The sequence below is a fragment of the Durio zibethinus genome, chromosome 28 (genome assembly GCF_047325235.1).
Source record: "Durio zibethinus cultivar Kanyao isolate XHJ-2024 chromosome 28, ASM4732523v1, whole genome shotgun sequence".
Taxonomy (NCBI): Eukaryota; Viridiplantae; Streptophyta; class Magnoliopsida; order Malvales; family Malvaceae; genus Durio; species Durio zibethinus.
The window spans coordinates 2275599-2295708 of record NC_143189.1 but is presented as its reverse complement, the minus strand read 5'-3'; the positions used below and the strand labels follow the sequence as shown (position 1 = coordinate 2295708).

The following is a 20110-nucleotide window of genomic DNA, read 5'->3' as shown; positions in this document are numbered from 1 at the left end:
CAGAACGGTGGGACCACAATAAAATGGAAGACGACCGAGTGATGTGATTGGGTGTTTAATAAGATCAGACGTGGCAAAATCATGGACGTTAGATGTTGATGTTAATCCGAAATGGGGGGCCTACCAGTTTCTGTACCCAACAAAAATTATTTTGTTCGCTTTCGTGTATTCATCATATGAATCTCGAAGCAAAGTTGGTCGATGAACTCAAATAGCATGTGGTACGTAAAACGCGCATTCGAAAAATTGGGAGGTTCCGATTTTTTATGTTGACAAAGACGCTAATATGACCTACAAAGAAGTCTATGTTCAACCTTTTTATGATTTGTTTTTGAATGTCAAGAACATGTGATTTTCATTTTCGTAAAATAAATAAAATTACCAATTTTATATTTAATCCAAATAATTTATCTACTTTCTCGAGTTATTAGTTCACTAATAAAATCGAAATATCCTATACTCATTTTTATGCCTCAGTCAATCAATAAATGATTAGAATTTAATCAATACATCAAGGTTTTAGGTTTCGAATCGTCCAAATGAAATACATCCAAACAATCACATCATTTGCTATAAAAAGATGACTTGATGACATTCGATTAAGAGAATAATTCAGCCCAAAGTCTTATTAATGGTTTATTAAGATTATGAGTGTAAATGATACATTAATATTCGTAAGCTATTTAGATTTAATTCGAAGAAAATTTGAATTCGATTCGATTATTATCAAGTCGAGTTCGAGCTCGAGCAGCTCGATTTGTCGATCAAATCGAATTCAAATATTTTTATATCTGATTTGAGTAGTTTACGAGCTTAATCAAGCTTTTATATTTAAATATATTTTTATTATTTTAATTAATAAAATATTTCGAATTCGAATTCGAACTCGAGTATAAATAATCGAACTCTTATCGAATATACGAATTGAGCTTATTTTTATATATTAATCGAGTTTAATCGAAAAAGTTCGAATAGCTCAAATTTGATCACTAATCAAGCTCGAGCTTAAAAAATAAAATTCGATCCAGTTCGAGCTGAGTATCGAGTCACGAGTTGTAAGTCGAACTCGAATTTTTTACTGTATCGACTAAACTCGACTCGATTACACACCTAATTGAAACAATTATTTTAAAATTAATTAATGAATTATTAATTTATTTAAAATTATTAAATGTGATTTATACATATATGAAATCATTAAATATAAATTTTATTCATTCACGTAAATTATTCTCAAACTTCACACAAAAAAATATTTTTAATTGTCCGTCGTTTTAATTAGATCTTTGATCATTTGTCTCACACAAGAGGTAAAAGAGAACTATACAGACAAGGTATCAGAAGAACAGAACCAATGTATTTCTCCTTACATTCTTTCACTACTTAAACTTTTCTCACATAACTCATCATTTTCATCTATTTCACTTCTTACTTTTACCTCGGACACCACATTGAGTGTCGGAACGCGTCTCGAATTAACAATTTTAATACCTCTAATCATACTTTCTGACTACATGTTACAGCTGTCCTTTCCTTTAATCCCATTTTTTTTTTTTCTCTCAACTAAAATATTCAAAAACACCATCAACATTCATCATTTGTCTACTTTTGGTTGTCTACCTTTCAATGTAAGTTTACATAATTAAAGGATTTATTATTTCAAGAGAGAAAACTTAATGTAAAACATTCTTCAACTGATCAACAATTTTATGAATAAGTTGTTAATTCAATAATATTGAAATTAATTTCAAAATTAAAGGTCTTAAATTGAAATTTTAATTATTACTCATAAGAAATCAAATATAAAAATTTCAGAATTAATCAAGTTAATCTTATCTTGTTTAGGGTCAGTTTATCATTAATGAATTAGTGTCAAATAAGATGATATTAAATTAATCATAATCTAGATTACCATTATCTCTAACATGGAGATGATCGGATTTTTTTTGGCACATGGCATGAAGATCATGATCATCATAGCTAGCGAATATCCATAGAAATGAGACGCGGATTCTGACCACACCAGCACCTGGCGGGTTTTTAGATGGAGACGTCCTCTCCATAGTCGATAAGATAGAAAATCGACAGGCTGACCACACATAGAAAATGATGCTCTGATAATATGTCAAGCTACAGCTTGTATTTGCATGATTTGCTCGAGGATAATTATTTATGCTGCTCAACTGCATATCATATGCATGTGTTTAACATGTAATTATGCAAAAATTTTGTTCACACTTTACTACAGATTAGTTTCAGTATAATTTTTTTGCTATAATCATTCCTGCATGCCAAGACCGTGATCCATATTTTATAGCTAGGTCTGTTCTTGGCTGTTCGACTTTGTCTACATCTTGAGACAGTGCTATGGAAAACTTCTTGAATGCTCAAGTTTGTTAAGTATATGTGAATGCAAGAGAGTTCATGAACCTCAAACTTGATACAGATTGTTATGCAAAAGGTGGTGGATTATTTCTCTTTTCAATATGATCAAAGGCATTTTAAGTTTTGTTTAGGGTCTAACATCCTTTTCATATGATTTTAAAAACTCATTCCTTCGTATCGATCTGATATATTTAAAATTTTATTTTCGAAATTTTATCCCAAAGATCCGACCTGTCTTTCAAGAACAGTTCAAGGACAGAAAACTCTCTCTTATCGATTGAACTAACCTCTTTAAGCTGTGGATGATCGTTTGTAATTAAGTTAGGCTTTTCTCTGGCTCATGATGATTTCTATCTTTAATTTTGATGATAAGATTTCATAAATAGTAGACTAGACACTGAGATTATCGCTTTCTATAAACCTAGTATAACAAATCTAAACACTGGTTTTTCAATTATTGTTTGGATTTGTACAAACGCCATGCAAAACCACAATCAGTTTATCAATCAAATCATATTGAATCCAAAATTAATCAACATTAGCATGTAAGAAGTCCATTGTAAAACTGGTTTTAATTTATGATTATCTCTTTGAAACAAGAAAGAAAATTGTATGGCTCCAGTTTTTGTGATCTTTATCCAAGGAAAATTTATCTCCTTAATCACCACTTGAAATTAATAAGGTTCAAAGACATACTAAACCATTATTGAAAGAAATAAAACTTACTATGTCAATGTTTGAGAGTGTCTATGAAGTAATTGCACTCAGTTGATGGTTTATATAACTTTTTGGGATTTTCAATTTGAATAAATCACATGCCATATCTTAAGAAAGAGAACACGAGTAATCAAAAAGATATATAGTGGAGAAATAAAAAATTTTGAATTTAAAATTTAATTCAATTAATTTATATAATTATTTATAAAAGATGATTTTTAAGTATAAATCTTAATATTTATAATTTTTTTAATTTTTTAGCTGTGATTTCTTTTTTTTTTTAAACCGAAAAAAAAACGAAAAGATTAATGTGAACCCATTGAACGAACGAAGGAATGCCAAAATTAGATGTGGATGATATGGATGGAGAAGAAAATGTTGGATCTGTATGTTGTTTTATGCACGTGTCCTGTCCATTTAAGGACAATGCATTATCGTTATCCTTTTTCCTTTTTTTTCTTTTTAAAATGGAAACTAGCTGAAGAGAAGAGAAGAAATGATCAGAAGAAGAAATATTAGCCACATGAGGTGCTCAATGGTGATTAAAGCGACAAAGCTAATCTGTCAATTGCTTCTACATCACGAAACCCGAATTTTTCTGGCTCAAGGAATAGCAAATTTGATTAGTATGGAAAACTAAAAGTAGAGATATGTAAATTTATTAAACCAAATTGAATCCGCACTTTACCTTTTAACCTACCATCATGCATTTGTTTTTTCCTTTTAGTGCCAAGGGAACATAGCCAGATATTGTTAGGAAAGTGTGAGCCGCATTTGTTTCGCCAATTAAATGGCCTTTTACCCTAACAGGTCCTACATATTAAAAGAAGATATGCTCGTTTGGTGTAAAAAAAAAGGTGTGTAATGATATATTTATTGAGTTATTTATTTGATAAAAATTTTTAATTATTTTTTTAATTGTTAATTAGTTTTAGTTTTAGTTAAATTTTTTTTATATATCTATTATTTAATAGTAAAAATTTTTTTAATGGTTCGTAGTTTTTTTAGTTTATATTGAAAGGTTTTTCACATAAATTTTGGTATGCATTATTTTTTTTGTGCTATTGATTATTGACTATTATCTATTATTGTGGGTTTATTCCAATATATTACTTTTGCATCGTTGTGTTTTTCACTTCAGGTCTAATAAGTGGTATTAGAGCAATGATTATTTTGATATATTGATACAAAAGTAACTCAAGACAGAAGTAAATTTTGTTTGAGATTATGAAAAGTGATACAAGTTTTATGATAAAACTGACAGTATTAAATTATTCAATTTAAAGCCCTATGATAGAGGATCATTTATACTATAAAGATTTATATGAGTAAGTATTAGTTGATTCAACTAAGTCAACAAATATGAAAGATGAAAGCTGAAAGAAGCTAAGCAAAAAGACAATAGCTACAATCAAAAAATAAATTGATATCAATGTGTTTCATCATGTATTACAGGAGACAAATACCCACACTATTTAAAAATTTTGGTAGTATTGTATAAGAAAAAAATAGGCATGAATAAAGTTATACTTGTTAAAGAGTTTGCAACTTTACAATATAGGGATGGACGATTGATTACAAAGCACTTAAGTGATTTTCAAGATATATTTAATCGGATGATTACTATAGAGCTTAAGATGGATGATGAAATGAAGTCGTTATTTCTTTTGAACTCATTGTCAGATAGCTAAAATACTCTAGTTATGACTATTCTTAATTCCATTATTGATTATAAGATGATATTGGAGATGATAAAGGATAATATGCTTAATGAAGAAGCTAGGTGAAATTATTTAGACTTTAAAAATTAAGCTCTTGTTATAAAGAACAGAGATAAAAATATCGACAGATATCAGAACTCAAAATATCATAATAAATCTAAACACAAATCCAAGTCTAGAGATAAAGTAAAGTGCTTCCATTGTAGTCAAACAAGTCATATAAAGCGATACTGCAAAATCTTAAAGTAAGAGCCAAAAGATGAGAAAGATAAGAGTTCATATAATTACAATGTTGTAGCGGTGAACTCAGATAGTGATTCAATTACTTTGATTTGCACACATGGTGATTGTAATCATGTCAGTGATCCTGATATTGAGTGAATAGTTAACATAAGAATGGCATATCATTGTGTTCCTAAGAGGGAGTTGTTTATAACTTACAAAGCAAAAGACTTTAGTTACACCAAGATAAGAAACAAAAGTGTTTCATATATTGTTGGGATTAATAATATTATTGTTCAAACTAATACGGGCTGTATGTTGACTTTGAGGGATGTTAAACACATTTCGGATATGAAAATTAATTTGTATGCTATTAATGTCTTTGATAAGGAAGGATATAAAAGTTAACAAAAAAATAGATAGTGAAAACTTTTCAAAAGATCTATGACAGTTGTAAAAGAAAAACTATGTTGCACAATGTATAAGACATTGATGCATTTGAATGGTAATCAGATAAATACCGTTGAGGATGATACTTTAGTAAACTTATGGCACAAAAGGCTGGCACACATGAGCAAGAAAGGGTTACATGTTTTTGCAAGATAATCTCTCATTTTTTTTAACTAAATGTATGTCTCTCAATTCATATGATCACTGTTTACATGGCAAGCATCCTAAAGTTTTTTTACGTAAGCATTTTAAGAGAAAAAATATATTATAATTGATTCATTCTGACGTATGTGATTCCATTGAGATTAAGTCATTGGATGGTAGTAGGTATTTTGTTACTTTTATTGATGATATTTCACGTAAGATTTTAGTGTATATATTAAAAAATAAAAGTCATGTATTGTAGTATTTTCAAAAATTTCATGCTAAATAAAAAAGATGATAAGATTGCCCTTGAAAAGTATTCGAACTAATAATGATAGAGAATATACATCTAAAGACTTTGAAAAATATTGTTCAAAGCATGAGATTAAGTATGAGATGACAAAACCTGAAACACCATAACATAATGGTGTAGCTGAAAGGATAAACTGCACCATTATGAAAACAGTCAAATATATATTGAGGATGGTAAAATTATCAAAGCCATTTTGGGTTGAAATAATCAACATAGCTTATTATTTACTTAACAAATCACCATAAGTACCTTTAGGCTTTGACATTTCAAAAAGAGTGTGAATAGGAAAAGATACTTCATACTCTTACTTGAAAGTTTTTAGGTATAAAGATTCATGCATATACTGAAAGAGTAGAGATCAAAGTTTAACAGTAAAGTCACACAGGGTGTGATTGTAAGATATGATGATAAAAAATTTAGTTATAGGGTATGAGATCCAGTAAATAGAAAGATAGTCAAAAGTAGAGATGTAGTCTTCCATAAAAAAAAAAACCATTGCAAACTTTGAAAAAATTGAAAAGACTACATAAGTTATTGTTGATTGTGATGTTTCAACACCGATAAGGGTTCTATTGGAAAGAATCATAGATGGTAAAAATAAGCAAAAGATAAAGTTTTAGGATACAAATAAACTAGTCATAGTTAGTGATGAGTCCGATGTAATCAATTTTGAATAGGAGAAGCAATCTTCTTTACTTGAGAGTATTGAACAGGGTAATCAATCTTTTCCATCAAAGAGTATTGAATAGAAAAAACTACCTTGATATTAGGTAGTGTAAAGTCTCAGCCTAAAAAATCTACCATAGAGCATAAGTCATTTACCAAGTATCTAAGTTTAGATTTTATTTTAGTTACCAATGAAATGAGAACCAGAGAGCTTTCAAGATATGCAGACTACTCTTAATAAAGAAAATTACTTAAAAGTAATGAAAAAAAAGATAGAGTCATTATGAAAAAATAGTACGTATGATCTTGTTAAGCTTTCAAAAGAGAATAGGCCATTGAAAAATAAATTAGTGTTTAAGTTAAAAAAAGATAGGGACAAACTCGTAAGGTACAAAGCTTGATTGATGGTAAAAGGTATTTCTTATAACCTTGGCATCAATTTTGAAGAGATCTTTTTTCTAGTTATGAAAAAGAATTTTATTCGAGTGGTACTAGATTAGCAACTAGTTTGAATCTTGAGCAACTTGATGTTAATATTACATTCTTGCATGATAACTTTCAAAATGATATTTATATGGATTTAAAGTGAAAAGAAAAAAGCACTTAGTTTGTAAATTAAAGAAAAGCTTGTATAGCTTAAAACAAGCTTCGTGATAATGGTACAAAGAGTTTGATTTTTTTATAGTGAATCATAACTATCAAAAAATGACAATAGATCCTTATGTGTATGTCAAAAAAAATTTTGATGGTAACTTCATTATTCTTTTATTATATATTGATAATATGTTAATTATAGGATAAGATGCTGGTATGGTACGTAGGTTGAAAGAACAATTGTCTAAATCTTTTGATATAAAGGATTTAGGTCTAGCAAAATAAATTTTTTGTATAGATATTATTTGAGATAAAAAAAGCTGAAAAGCTATGGTTATCACAGAAAAAGTATGTTAAATGGGTACTTAGTAGATTCAGCATGCAACATGTTAAATCGGTTAATAGTCCACTTGTCAACCATTTTTATTTGAGTAAGAAATCTTGTCCAATGACTAAGAAAGAGCAACTAGCTATGTCTAGTATTTTTTATTCTTTTGCAGTTGATTTTTTTATGCATCTTATAGTTTACACATGACTTAATATTGCTTATACAGTTGGTATAGTAAGTAAATTTTTTGTAATCTAAAGAGGGTTCACTAAGAAGCAATGACTAAATTTTTAGATATTTGAGGGGCACCTCAAAAATGTACTTGAGTTATGGAGTTTCATAATCAGTTCTAAAAGATTTACTGATACTGACATAGTAGGTGATCTTGATAAAAAAAAATTTACTTTAGAATATTTGTTCACTTTTATAGAAAGTGCTATGTCTTGATAGTTTAAATTATAAAAGTGTGTTACCTTGTCAATTACAAAGGTTGAGTATAATACAACAATCGAAGCAGGTAAATAAATACTTTGAAAGAAATCTTTTCTTCTTGAATTGAGGTTAAAAAAGAAAGAGTATATGATATTTTGTGATAGCTAAAGTATTTTAGATTTGAATAAAAATGACATATACCATGCTAGAACAAATTACATTAATATTAGATATCATTGGTTACGTTTAGTGAATGAAGAATAATGATGTACTTAAAAAAAATATATACTGATAAAATGCAATAGATATGTTAACTAAGATACTTCATAGGAAAAAACTTAAACTTTGCAGTAACTTGACTAAAATAGGTTTCTTGGCCAAGATAAATTTCAAATAAAACTGTTATGATGATGAATCTTATCCTAATAGGGTTGGAAGGAGAGATTGTTAGAAATGTGTGAAGTTTAGCCCCAATTTTTTAGCCAATTAAAAGGCCCAAAGCTTTTTGTTTTTAACCTTAAGAGAGTCCTACATATTAAAAAAAGTTAGGGCTATTTTGGCTTTAAAAAAATGTGTGGCATCGAAATCGTAAGGAAAAGAAAAGCCAAAAAAGATAAAGAAAAAAGAGAGAAAGAAAAATTGGTTAAATGAAAATCGATCCGTGATCCAATTAAATTAAAATTTTGTTAGTAGGTTTATGATTTAGAGTTATACATTATGAATGGTAAAGATTATGTTTGAAGCTCTTTAGAAATAAATGCAGGGTATATTTATTGAGTCACCTATTTGATAAGATTTCTTCAATTATCTCTCTAGTTATTGATTAGTTATAGTTTTAGCTAGATGAAAATTTTGTATATCCATTATTTGATAATAGAGATTTTTCTGATAGTCTGTGATTTTTTTTCTTTACATTAGAAGATTTTTCACGTAAATTTTGATGTGTTTTATTTTTTTTGCATTATTTATTTTTTTCTATTACTACTAGTTTATCACGATATAATACTTCTACGTTGTTGTATTTGTCACTTCTAGTCAAACAGATATTAGATTGGAATGTTGCTAAGATAGGTAACCCCTAGACAAAATTCAAATCTTTGGGAAGATATACAAAATTAACAAGACCTAATGGTTGTGTCACGTTTTATTTTGATTTGATTGAAAAGGAGTGTAAACCTGAACTCTTTTAGTAATTAACGAACCAGAAGAAATGGAAGGCTTAGATGATGGTTGACAAAAAGTGTCAACACAGTTGTATCAAGTTTAAAAATAGTTGTATTTGAGATTGAAGCATTTGGTAATGGTTCTGACACAATTGTAGTAGGAGGTATGGGTAGAGATACCCTGAAACTAACCTCAAGATATGTGTAAGAGTCAATCGGATGAGAAAAAAATCTTTGGAGCTGTAAAACCAAAACTTTCTACAATAAGAAAGTAATTTTTATCAAAAACAACATGCCGTGAGATATAAACTCGACCATCAAAGAGGTCTAAACAATGATGTCTTTTGTGGACTAAATTATACCCTAAGAAGACACAACGAGTGGATTTTGAGGAAAGCTTATCTTTTCGATAAAGAAGTAAATGAGGATAACAAGCACATAAAAAAACTCTCAAATGATTATAGTCTGGCATAAAATTAAATAACACCTCAAAAGAAGAACGATTACCCAAAGCTGATATAGGAAATCGATTAATAAGATAAACAATTATAAAAAATGCCCTAAGCCAAAAAGATAATGGTAAGAAAGCTTGAAACAACAGAGTAAAGCTTATTTCCTTAATATGTCTATGTTTTCATTCTGTTAAACCATTCTGTTCATGGATATGTGGACAAGAAATTTAGAGAAAAATACCATAGTGATTAAGAAAATTTATAAGATCACTTTTAACAAGCTTATTAGCTCCATTGCACTGAAAAAATTTGTTCTTGTTATCAAATTGATTTTCAGCTATAATATTAAAATTCTCAAAATAAGTAACACTATCAGAATGATGCTTTAATAGATAAAACCAAGTATAACGATTGAAATCATCCATAAAAATAATATAATAATGAAAATCAGTAATAGTAGTAGTGGGCGATGGCGCCTAAAAATCACAATGAATTAATTCAAGAACATTATAAGTTATCTTAGTAGATAAACCAAAAGGCAAACGTTTAATTTTTTTTGTTTAACAAGCTGCACAAGTTAAGTTACAAAAACAAGAATCCTTAGGACAGATAAACTTATTAAATTTTAACTGTGCTATAATCTTGCTAGTTGGATATCCAAGTTGTCGATGCCAAATTATTCTAGAAATTAAAGAAGAACTACCACTGAACTAAGTTTGTTGGTGGCATTATCTCAGACCAATAAATTGCTCTACATGTCTTGTAGGAATCACATAAAAGTTACCTTTAATTGGTTCATCCAAAGTACCTTTCTCGTGTGAAGATCCTTAATAACAAAATCCAAAGGAAAATAATAAAAACCACAATTATTATCTCTGATTAGCTTAGCAATGACAATAAATTTTCTTTTAATGCTGACACAAATAAAATATTTTTTAATGCTAATTTTGTATAACCAATACATATAGCAGAATCACTAATACGAGTGATGTTTAAAGAATTGCCATTGCCAATAAAAACACCTTCATTGCCAACATAAAGAGTGGACTGATGTACTAACGATGGATTGAAAGTCATGTGATTGGTAGCACTTGAATCTGTGTCATTATTCATTAAAGCATTAGGAAGAGTATCATTTAAAGTAACAGTAAAAGGTGAAGACTAACAAAAGAATTGCTCTGACTATGATTAGATTTATTATAATGGTATTGACATGTTATAGCAGTATGGTTGAATTGGTGACAAATCTGACACTTTATGACACGGTTTATATGTTAGAATGTGGAAAGTTCCTATTATTTGAATTATTTGATTGAAAGTCTTGTTAAGGTATATGATTTATGTGAGGAAAAGATCGAGAATCATGATGATCATATTTTTGATTAATCTGTCCAATGTGCCTAAAATCATAACTAGGATTACTGAAGCGTTGACCTTAACTGTTTGGGTGAGTTTTCATGACTGTCTCATAGGAACTAATAATGGCATTCATAGGTTGTGATAACAATACCCACATTCTTTTTAAGCGTTGCTCATGAACTAATAACCATGCTCTCAAATCATGAAAGAAAATGATATTTTCTTTATTTTCAATGGCAAAGACAACTGATTGATATTCAATGGTATTTGATAGTCCATTCAAAGTACAAGTAACTGATTCTAAATTAGAAATAGGATGATTTATGGCTACTAAATTATCATAAATAGATTTGATCTTGACAAGATATTCTTCAACAAACATAGTTCTTTTACTTAAGCTTTGTAACTCATCACGTAACAGATCTAACTTTGCTTGATATTGTTGATGAAAATAGTTTCTAAAATTATCCAAACCTAGTGAGAAGATGAGAAACCTAAGACCTGTACTTGTGCACTTTGTGACAATGTTGCCTTTAGAAAAGAGAGAACAAATTGATCTTTCTTCACCCACTTTGTATATGCAGGATTAGATATGATTTCATTATCTTAGGTTATTATTTTATGAGGAGGAGCAATTATGCCATCAACATGCCTCATTAAATCACTACATAATAAAAAATGTGTTATTTGATCACCCCAAAGCAAATAATTTTTTGAGTTCAACTTAATGAAGATAAGGCTAAAAATATTAGGGAAAAAAAAGATGGTATGAAAGAGAATTGGTTGTTAGAAGCCATTAGAAGGTTTAAGAAATAATATATTATAAAGAAAGTTAGTGGAGTATAGTAATAAAAAGTAATTATTTTTGGATCTGAGAAAAAGATAAATATTTATATCAGAATTGAAGATGAAGAAAGAGAGAAGGCCACTGATCTAATTCCATGAAACGAATATGTAAAAACCAAATGTTATGCCCTATCCCATTTAGGGTTATGACATGTATATTTATTTAATAAAAGAGTATAAACATATTTACATATAATTAAAAGTACAACTATTAACAATATATTCTAATAATTAGGATATACCCACTTTTCCTAAATGTCAAGATGGATTGTCTTTTTGTTATTTATGGTTCAACAAGAACAAGATGGTGACAGTGTTGGGGAAATTTTATCTTCTTTGTCCATTTGTAAATTGTAGAAGAAGAATGAAGTGTACAATTGAATGGCAAGAATAACTGATGAACAATCCTAAGTTCTAACAATGACATTTTCATGAGTACTGTGATCGTCTGCATTTATTAATTTTATGGTTTAAGAGTCCTTCAACTCTTTATTAATCATGAGTAATTGATCAAGTTTTAAGAATTTGACAGCTTTAATTAGTAAAGACTAGAAGATTGGAAACCATTAGGCCTGAACTGACCAAATAGTAGATAAGAGGATTCGAGGTCTTACTAAATCATATAGATTATGAGAGTAACAAGTGCCAATTAGCCATTGGAAACTCTGACAAATGCATGGATGAACGTTTATTATGGCATGTGATTGCTGATTTTTTTCACATTCTCCATAGGAGTGGATCTGCATTAAAAATGAAAATTAAAAAAAAATACAAGTAGTTAATATGTACCAGAATGAGACCTCTCTCGGTTGGGTTATCTTTATGCTATTGCCATTATATAATGGTAATCAGAAATACGAAACTATATTAAAAATTATGACATACAGGCATATGCATACACATTATAAAAATTCATCCAAGTTGTTGAATTCAAACCAGCTACCTACGGATTACTCCGAGTGATCCCACTACAGTCCTTCTGTCACGTGGCGAGGCTTAAGCTCTGAACCCGCGTGGCTTCGGGATCTGGGCATCCATTTATCCGACGTTTCAGATTAGTCTAACCATCACGGTTCATACCCTTGTGAGGTATTGTTCGTTCTAGTCCCTTTAACCTTACGGTTTTGTCCTACAAAAAGGACCTCACAAGGTTGAAGTGGTGTAAACCCTTTTATACCCCAGTGACCTCTTATTATATTCGATGTGGGATTCATGACTCTTCCTTAGATCCGTGACATTCTCCCCCACCTAACCTAAGGCCGTGATATTCTCCTCCAGTTAACCTCGTGACGTCCTTATCATGGAGGTTGGCCACCCTGCCTACCTCCTTCGAGGTACTTGGCGTGGATCGAACTGTTTAAAGCTGGCTCTGATACCACTTGTCACGGGTAAGCTCCGAACCCGCGTCGCTTCAGGACCTGAGTATCCACTCATCCGATATCCCAGATCAGCCTAATCGCCACGGTTTATATTCTTATGAGGTATTATACGCTTTGGTCTACTTGATCTCATGATTTTGTCTTACAAAAAGTATCTCACAAAATTAAAATAGTGTGAATCTTTTTATACTCCAATGACATTTTTATTATGTTTGATGTGAGATTCAAGACTCTTTTTTAAATTTGTTACACTTTAATTTGAGTTAAATAATACGGGGACTATTACTCCGGCCTACGAAAATTGAGCCAAGGTTGGATTGTTGACTGTTAATGGATGGCTTTGTAAATCGTTTTAAGTATAGAATATCTCAAATTTAACTAATATGGTGAAATGTCATGTAAAAGCCAAAGCAGTGGACCCAGTGAATTTGATGTAGTGGTATTGCAATGCTGTAACAATAATGAAACAATGATTCAATTACTCGCTTTGAGTAGTATACGGACTGTTCCTGAGGAAATTATATATGAACCTGAAAAGAAGATAAGTTCACTGTTGAATTTTCATGGCGGTTGGGGCAATGAAGAATTAGCAGAGGCTGTAATGTGGCGTACAAGAATAGTGCAATGATGGGATAAATGTGGTGGCCTTTGGTTTTGCAGAATCATGGAGGCTTGCTTTTACCGCAATTACCAATACAGGATTTTGGGAGAAGGGAATAATGACAGCGTTGTAGGTTATCATCATAAGGAAGATTGTTAATGATGTGACTATACGAGAATTTGATCGAGACAAGCTATCTGGTGATAATGGACGATAGGTTTGGAGCTTTCTTTGACAAATGGAAATACGAAATTCCGTTCGCTATCATACTAGGAATGCTGGCTTGGCCATTGCTTTTGATGGGACGGATGCTAGCTAGTTTCAGTGACAGAACGAGTACACTGAACAGTACAAAGATTATTAAAGCTGCAGCTCATGTCATTGCTACAGACAAATAACGGATTCGAGGGAAAATCTATAACGACGGAGGGCAGAGATCCAACCGATTAATACTACCTCAATCTTGTAGTTCAATTTTATGCAATCAAGAATCAAGAGTTCCTTTTGTTCTCTTAAAAGAAAAATTGATTGAAAATAGTAGTAGCCATGTCCAAATGGTGCTAAAAATTGAAAACCAGTAAGAAAAGTCTGTTACTTCACTGTTTGTCGAGTATGCTTTATATGTAAATGGTAGTTCCAGAGCGTCGACAGGATCATGAAATAAAATAAGATTATTTTTGGTAGATATAATTAGGTAGATTTCCCATACCATAAATAATAGTGGATCCAACGCTGTATTTACTCATCCTAGGTATCAGTAAAAGTCTAAAACATATATTTTCTGTGAAGAAGTTGATGCAGACAAAATTCTAAAGAATGAACTGTTAAGCTCACCCAGAATGCAAGCACGATCTAAGCTAAGCTGCTTTAGTGCTTGGGCCTATAACGGTGAACCAGAGGAAAAAGAAAATAAAGGGAATAAAAACTATATAGGAGTTTAGTGCACCAGCCGGGAATCGAACCCGGGTCTGTACCGTGGCAGGGTACTATTCTACCACTAGACCACTGGTGCTTGTTGCTATGAGTGAGATTCTTTAAATCTTTATCAGATACAGTCACTGGAGACTTTTAAAGTTATTAGTGTTCCTGGGAAGGGAAGTTCTGGAATCAGGGGCAAGCATTTCGTTCACAGCTGGTTTATAAAAGAGCAGAATCATTTTAGAGCATAACTTCTTTGCAAATGATACCAAGGTGGTGGTGGCAGTTGGATAAGGACAATTTGACTTCAATGATTATGAGTTTTAACTGCAAAAGCACTGCCTCTCCAAAATTCCTTAGTCCATAAGGAGCTAATGAGGATCTTCCTGAGCCAACCGGTTTAGTATCCTGGCATGGTAGATTTTACAAAGATAAACAACATACAAGAAGCAATTTCATGGCAGAAATCTTAATCTTAAATTCATCCTTTAATCATCACGATGTGGGTTTAAAGTTAAAATCTAACATACATATGTACACATGTCACGGGTCGAGACTCAAGCTCCGAACCCGCACGGCTCCGAGACCCGGGCATTCATCCTTTCGGCGTCCCAGATCAGCCTTCCGTCACAGTTCACACCCTTGTGAGGTATTGTCCGCTCTGGCCCCCTGGCCTCACGGTTTTGTCCTACAAAAGGCGCCTCACAAGGCGGAGGTGGTGTGAACCTTTTTATACCTCAGTGACCCTCCTATTATGTTCGATGTGGGATTCAGGACTCCCCCTTAGGTCCGTGACATTCTCCCGCACCCAACCTCGTGACGTCCTTGTCACGGAGGCCGGCCACCCTGCCTACCTCCCTCGAGGTGCTTGGCGTGGATCGAACGGTTTAGGGCTGGCTCTGATACCACTTGTCACAGGTCGAGACTCAAGCTCCGAACTCGCGCGGCTCCGAGACCCGGGCATTCATCCTTTCGGCGTCCCAGATCAGCCTTCCGTCACAGTTCACACCCTTGTGAGATATTGTCCGCTCTGGCCCCCCTGGCCTCACGGTTTTGTCCTACAAAAGGCGCCTCACAAGGCGGAGGTGGTGTGAACCTTTTTATACCCCAGTGACCCTCCTATTATGTTCGATGTGGGATTCAAGACTCCCCCTTAGGTCCGTGACACACAGACATGCCTAGCTTTTATAATTTTAACAGAAAAGAAAAAACAAAAATCTCTTCTATTACACCCAACCTCAACTGACATTAAAGAATGCAAAAAATAATAGTATAATGGCGCAAAAACAACAAAGAAAAGCCCCTCCCCGTCTAATGGTTGAAGTTCTTTCATCTTGTAGTCCTTCCAAAGCATGCTTCATTATTGTCCAAATCTGCTATCCAAGGTGCATCAAAATAAATGGAAACATAAGTGGATCTCATTTTAGAAATGATGCAGGATTATCTACCTTCCACTATGGTGTTGGTCCAAGAGAGAGACATGGAAGAGGAATTTCGAATATCATGGAATGTAGGGTGAGATGCATAACCAAAATTCTGAGAGTAATTAACCCACATATCCCTAGACTTCACCTTTTGCAGCAAACATGCTTCCATATCCTCAGTATCTGATTCAAAAGGCTCGTTCTTCCCCTCCAAGACTTTGACTACTTGCCTCATGGTTGGCCTGGAATCAGGATTAGGATATGAGCACAACAAGCCTAAATGCAGCACCTTCTCCACCTCTACCCCGTCAAATCCTCCATTGGCCTTTAACCGTGCATCTACAGCAGCAAGTAATTCCCCTTGCATCATCAACTGCCACACCCATTCCACCAAAGGTGGCTTCCCTTCCTCGATAGGCCTCCTCCCACACATGACCTCCAAAATTAAGACCCCAAAACCGAATACATCAGTTCCTGTTGATGCTCGTCCACTCCTAACCTCCTCGGGGGCCAAGTAACCCACAGTTCCAACCACACGCGTTGTGCTAGCCACTTGGCCGTGCCCATGCATCCGGGCTAATCCGAAATCCCCTAACCTTCCATTCATATCCTTATCAAGCAATACATTGCTGGCCTTTATATCCCTGTGTAGGACCTTAGCTTCCCATCCCTCATGTAAATATAACAATGCTGAGGCTACATCCTTCAAGATTCTAATTCTATCCTCACAACTCAACATCTTGCTTTCATCACAGTCATAATAAACCCTCTTGTCCAAACTTCCATTTTCCATATAATCATAGATCAACATGAATATCCCCTTTTCTTTCTTGCACCAACCTTTCAGACCCACCAAACTCTTGTGCTTTAGCCGACCAAGACTTGAAATCTCTGCCAAGAATGTTCTCATTCCATCATTTTCATGCGAAATGCGCTTTACAGCAATCTCTGTCCCTCCAGGTAAAACACCCTTATATACCTTTCCATTTCCTCCAACTCCAATCACTTTTTCCTCCAAAAATCCCTCGGTAGCTGCATCAATTTCTTGATAAGTCATCCTATGTGGCCAATACTCAAACTCCCAGTCTTCCATTTCCGCTCTCTCTCTTGCTCTCCTTCTGTCCCTCTTGATCAAAAACAGAGAAAACAGAGCAATAAAAACAAGAATAAAGAAACTTCCCACTGTTACTCCTGCAATAAACGATCTATGCTTATAAAATGGAGTCTTCGGAATAGCAAACGACGGTAAGCCGGTAGTAATCAAACTTTCACTTAATGAAAAATTTGTGTTACTAAAACTCCAAGACAAAACCCTATGACTTTGAACCAATCTTCCCGTTGACGAAGTGAATCCAACATACATTTCATCCTCAAAAACATCAGATAAATTCAAAGAAACATTCAACAACGGACGTTTAGGCCTTTTTATTCCTACCGGAGCCATAGTAACAATAATAACAGAATCTACATAGTCAATCCAAACTTGATAGTTCTTACCATTATTCAGCTTCATTTTCTCAAGAGCCTTCTCATCATCAGCACTATTGTTGCTGTTGCCACTGCTCTTTATGTTGTCAGGCCAATAGCCTGCTGTGTGGGAGCTTGTCGACTTGAGGGAGTTAATGTCAATTCCTACATGGTTGTCATCTATGTCATCGAATTCTTGGTTCGCAAAAACATCGAATTCGACGCCAAAGACATGATTGCTGGAATTGCCGTTGTTGGTGAGGTTGAAAAGGCCTAGATGTTGAGACGAACTTGTTCCATTGATGCCAGTACTCGGTGTAAAGATGAAAACCAGGCCGTGTCCTGGAAGAGTAACCTTGTTCCTGGAAGGGGCCATGGAGAAGATAAAAGAAGTAGAAAAAGGAAGGACATGAGAAGAATTTGGTGTCTTGGTTGGAATTTTTGATCTGTAAAGAGCTCGACCAACTACCAAAGCTGTCTCATTGGTGAGTGTAAGAATTCTGGAATCTATATCGGCAATACCATAGAGCAAAAGATTAGATGAATTGAAGCCATTGAAGACAAAATCAACAGATAAACCCGACTGAGAAAACAGGATTATGAGCAAAAGAATAAACAAGTGAGGCTTTAGGTGTTTCATCATTGTAGCAAAAGCAAAAACCTGAAGAGCCTCCCTATGATGGAAGAATTCAGGTTTGACAGGGTAAATGAAACAGGAAGGGGATTGAATTGAAAAGTTGGAGGAAATAATGAAAAAGACATGTTAGCTAACGTGTAATGTATTGAAAGTCCACAGTCAAACCTTTTGGATGTGAACAAGTTTCATGGTTTTGCGCCTCCGACGAGTAAGATATTGCAAAACTAGGATTGGGTTTGAAAATCTAGGTGGATTGCTGCACTATTTGACATTCTTATGCAGATAAAATAAGGGGTTTTAAATAAAATAAAAAAATTAGTTACGTGTAGGTATTTTTCTTTCTTAAATCAGTCATTTATATTTTTGGAATGAACATTTATAACAATCATTTTCCTGGAACTGAAATGTCAATGTCAATGACTTATCTATATTGTTAATTCTGAAGGCAATCCATCCTTAAGTTTAAGCCTATGAAGTTGAATTGTCAAGGAGGACCTGCGCAATATCTTACCAATCAATGTAATTAAGTGTTGGAATGTTGGGTTAAAGGGTATTTGAAAATAATTAAAATATTATAAAAAGTAATAACAGGAGAATGACAAGAGAATAAAAAAGAGAAAAACTACAAAAAGGAGGAGAAAATGATAGCAGCAGCCAACCGTTCAAGAAAAATCTGGGTTAGTATGGGAAAAACAGTGTTTTGACTCTCAAAATTTTCAACTGACTGTTTTATTTTCAAACAAAGTAAAAGGGGCATTTATGATTTTCACGTTGATCGGGTAATATTTGTCTTTGTACGGAATCAACGACCTGCCGACTGCCAATCAGCTTCCTGGAGCAGATTGAAACTCAAAAACTATTAGAGAAATTTCCGACGAAGCACGGTACTCGGATGCTCATGAAGTAGACAATGAAGAAATTTAAAGAGAATTCTTTTACCAACTTGTAACATTATTTGAACAAATTAAAAGAAGGGAAAGTTCGAGGCAGGTAATCTCTCGTGGTATCTAACTCATATTAAGTAAGTATGATAATAGATCGAATCATATTAGTATAAATTTTTATTTGTTTTAAATTTAATTTGATTTTATAAATTTAACAAGTTGGATTCATATATATTTAAAATTATAATTGATTTGATTTAATTTTTTTAAAAAACATTTAATTTGATTGGACTCAAAATTTGATTTTTTTTAAATTGACTTTATAAAATTAGATTGTCAACCCTAATTTTTAAGCCTCAAAAGTATAAAAAAAAAACATGTTTTTATTGCTGAATCCATGCTTGAAATAACAAGTAAAAAAATACGTTTCTCTTCCCTTTGGCTAACAAGTTGAACCAAGCTTTATTCTGCAGCCAAGTTTGAATACAAGTTTACCAGACATGTTTTTACTTTTAATTACTTGAACAGAACATGCTTGATGCAGCAACCATGAACAGGCAGGGGTTGCAGATCCCACATAGATTTGGAACATTGCAATACATTCTCATCCAAGTGTCTTTGAAGTGAAAAAGTAATCCATCTTTTCATATTCTGAAAGAAATACAATGAATCTGCATTTCATGCTCTAATAAAGAGTGTTAGGCGGCATATATTTGCTTTTATGATAATAATTAGTGGTTGAGAGGACATAATTTGGATATTAGGCAGGTAACAAATTAATGAACTATGCCTTCTGAAAGGCTTTGGAGCACCACTCTAGGTTGTCTGTCTATGGTTGAAACATTTGAGACTGGTTTTAAAGATCTTTGATGAAAAATTAAACTCTTAAAATTCAAAGTATAATTCAATTGATTCATATTGTAATATTTAAAAAATAATATTCAGTAAATTTAAAATTTAAATTTTAATATCTGTAACCACTTCTCTTATATCCATACTATAATTTTT

General features: G+C 32.7%; 1 non-coding gene and 1 pseudogene across 2 annotated transcripts; both read right to left on the bottom strand.

The window, feature by feature from the left end:
* Positions 1–14713: 14713 nt before the first annotated feature.
* On the bottom strand, positions 14714–14784 carry TRNAG-GCC (transfer RNA glycine (anticodon GCC)). The gene has a single exon. It is a non-coding gene; the product is annotated as a tRNA-Gly (tRNA).
* A 1112-nt stretch (positions 14785–15896) lies between these two features.
* On the bottom strand, positions 15897–18486 carry LOC111281191 (L-type lectin-domain containing receptor kinase VII.1 pseudogene; annotated as a pseudogene). The gene has a single exon (XR_016335097.1). The product of XR_016335097.1 is annotated as an L-type lectin-domain containing receptor kinase VII.1 pseudogene (transcript).
* Positions 18487–20110: the final 1624 nt, after the last annotated feature.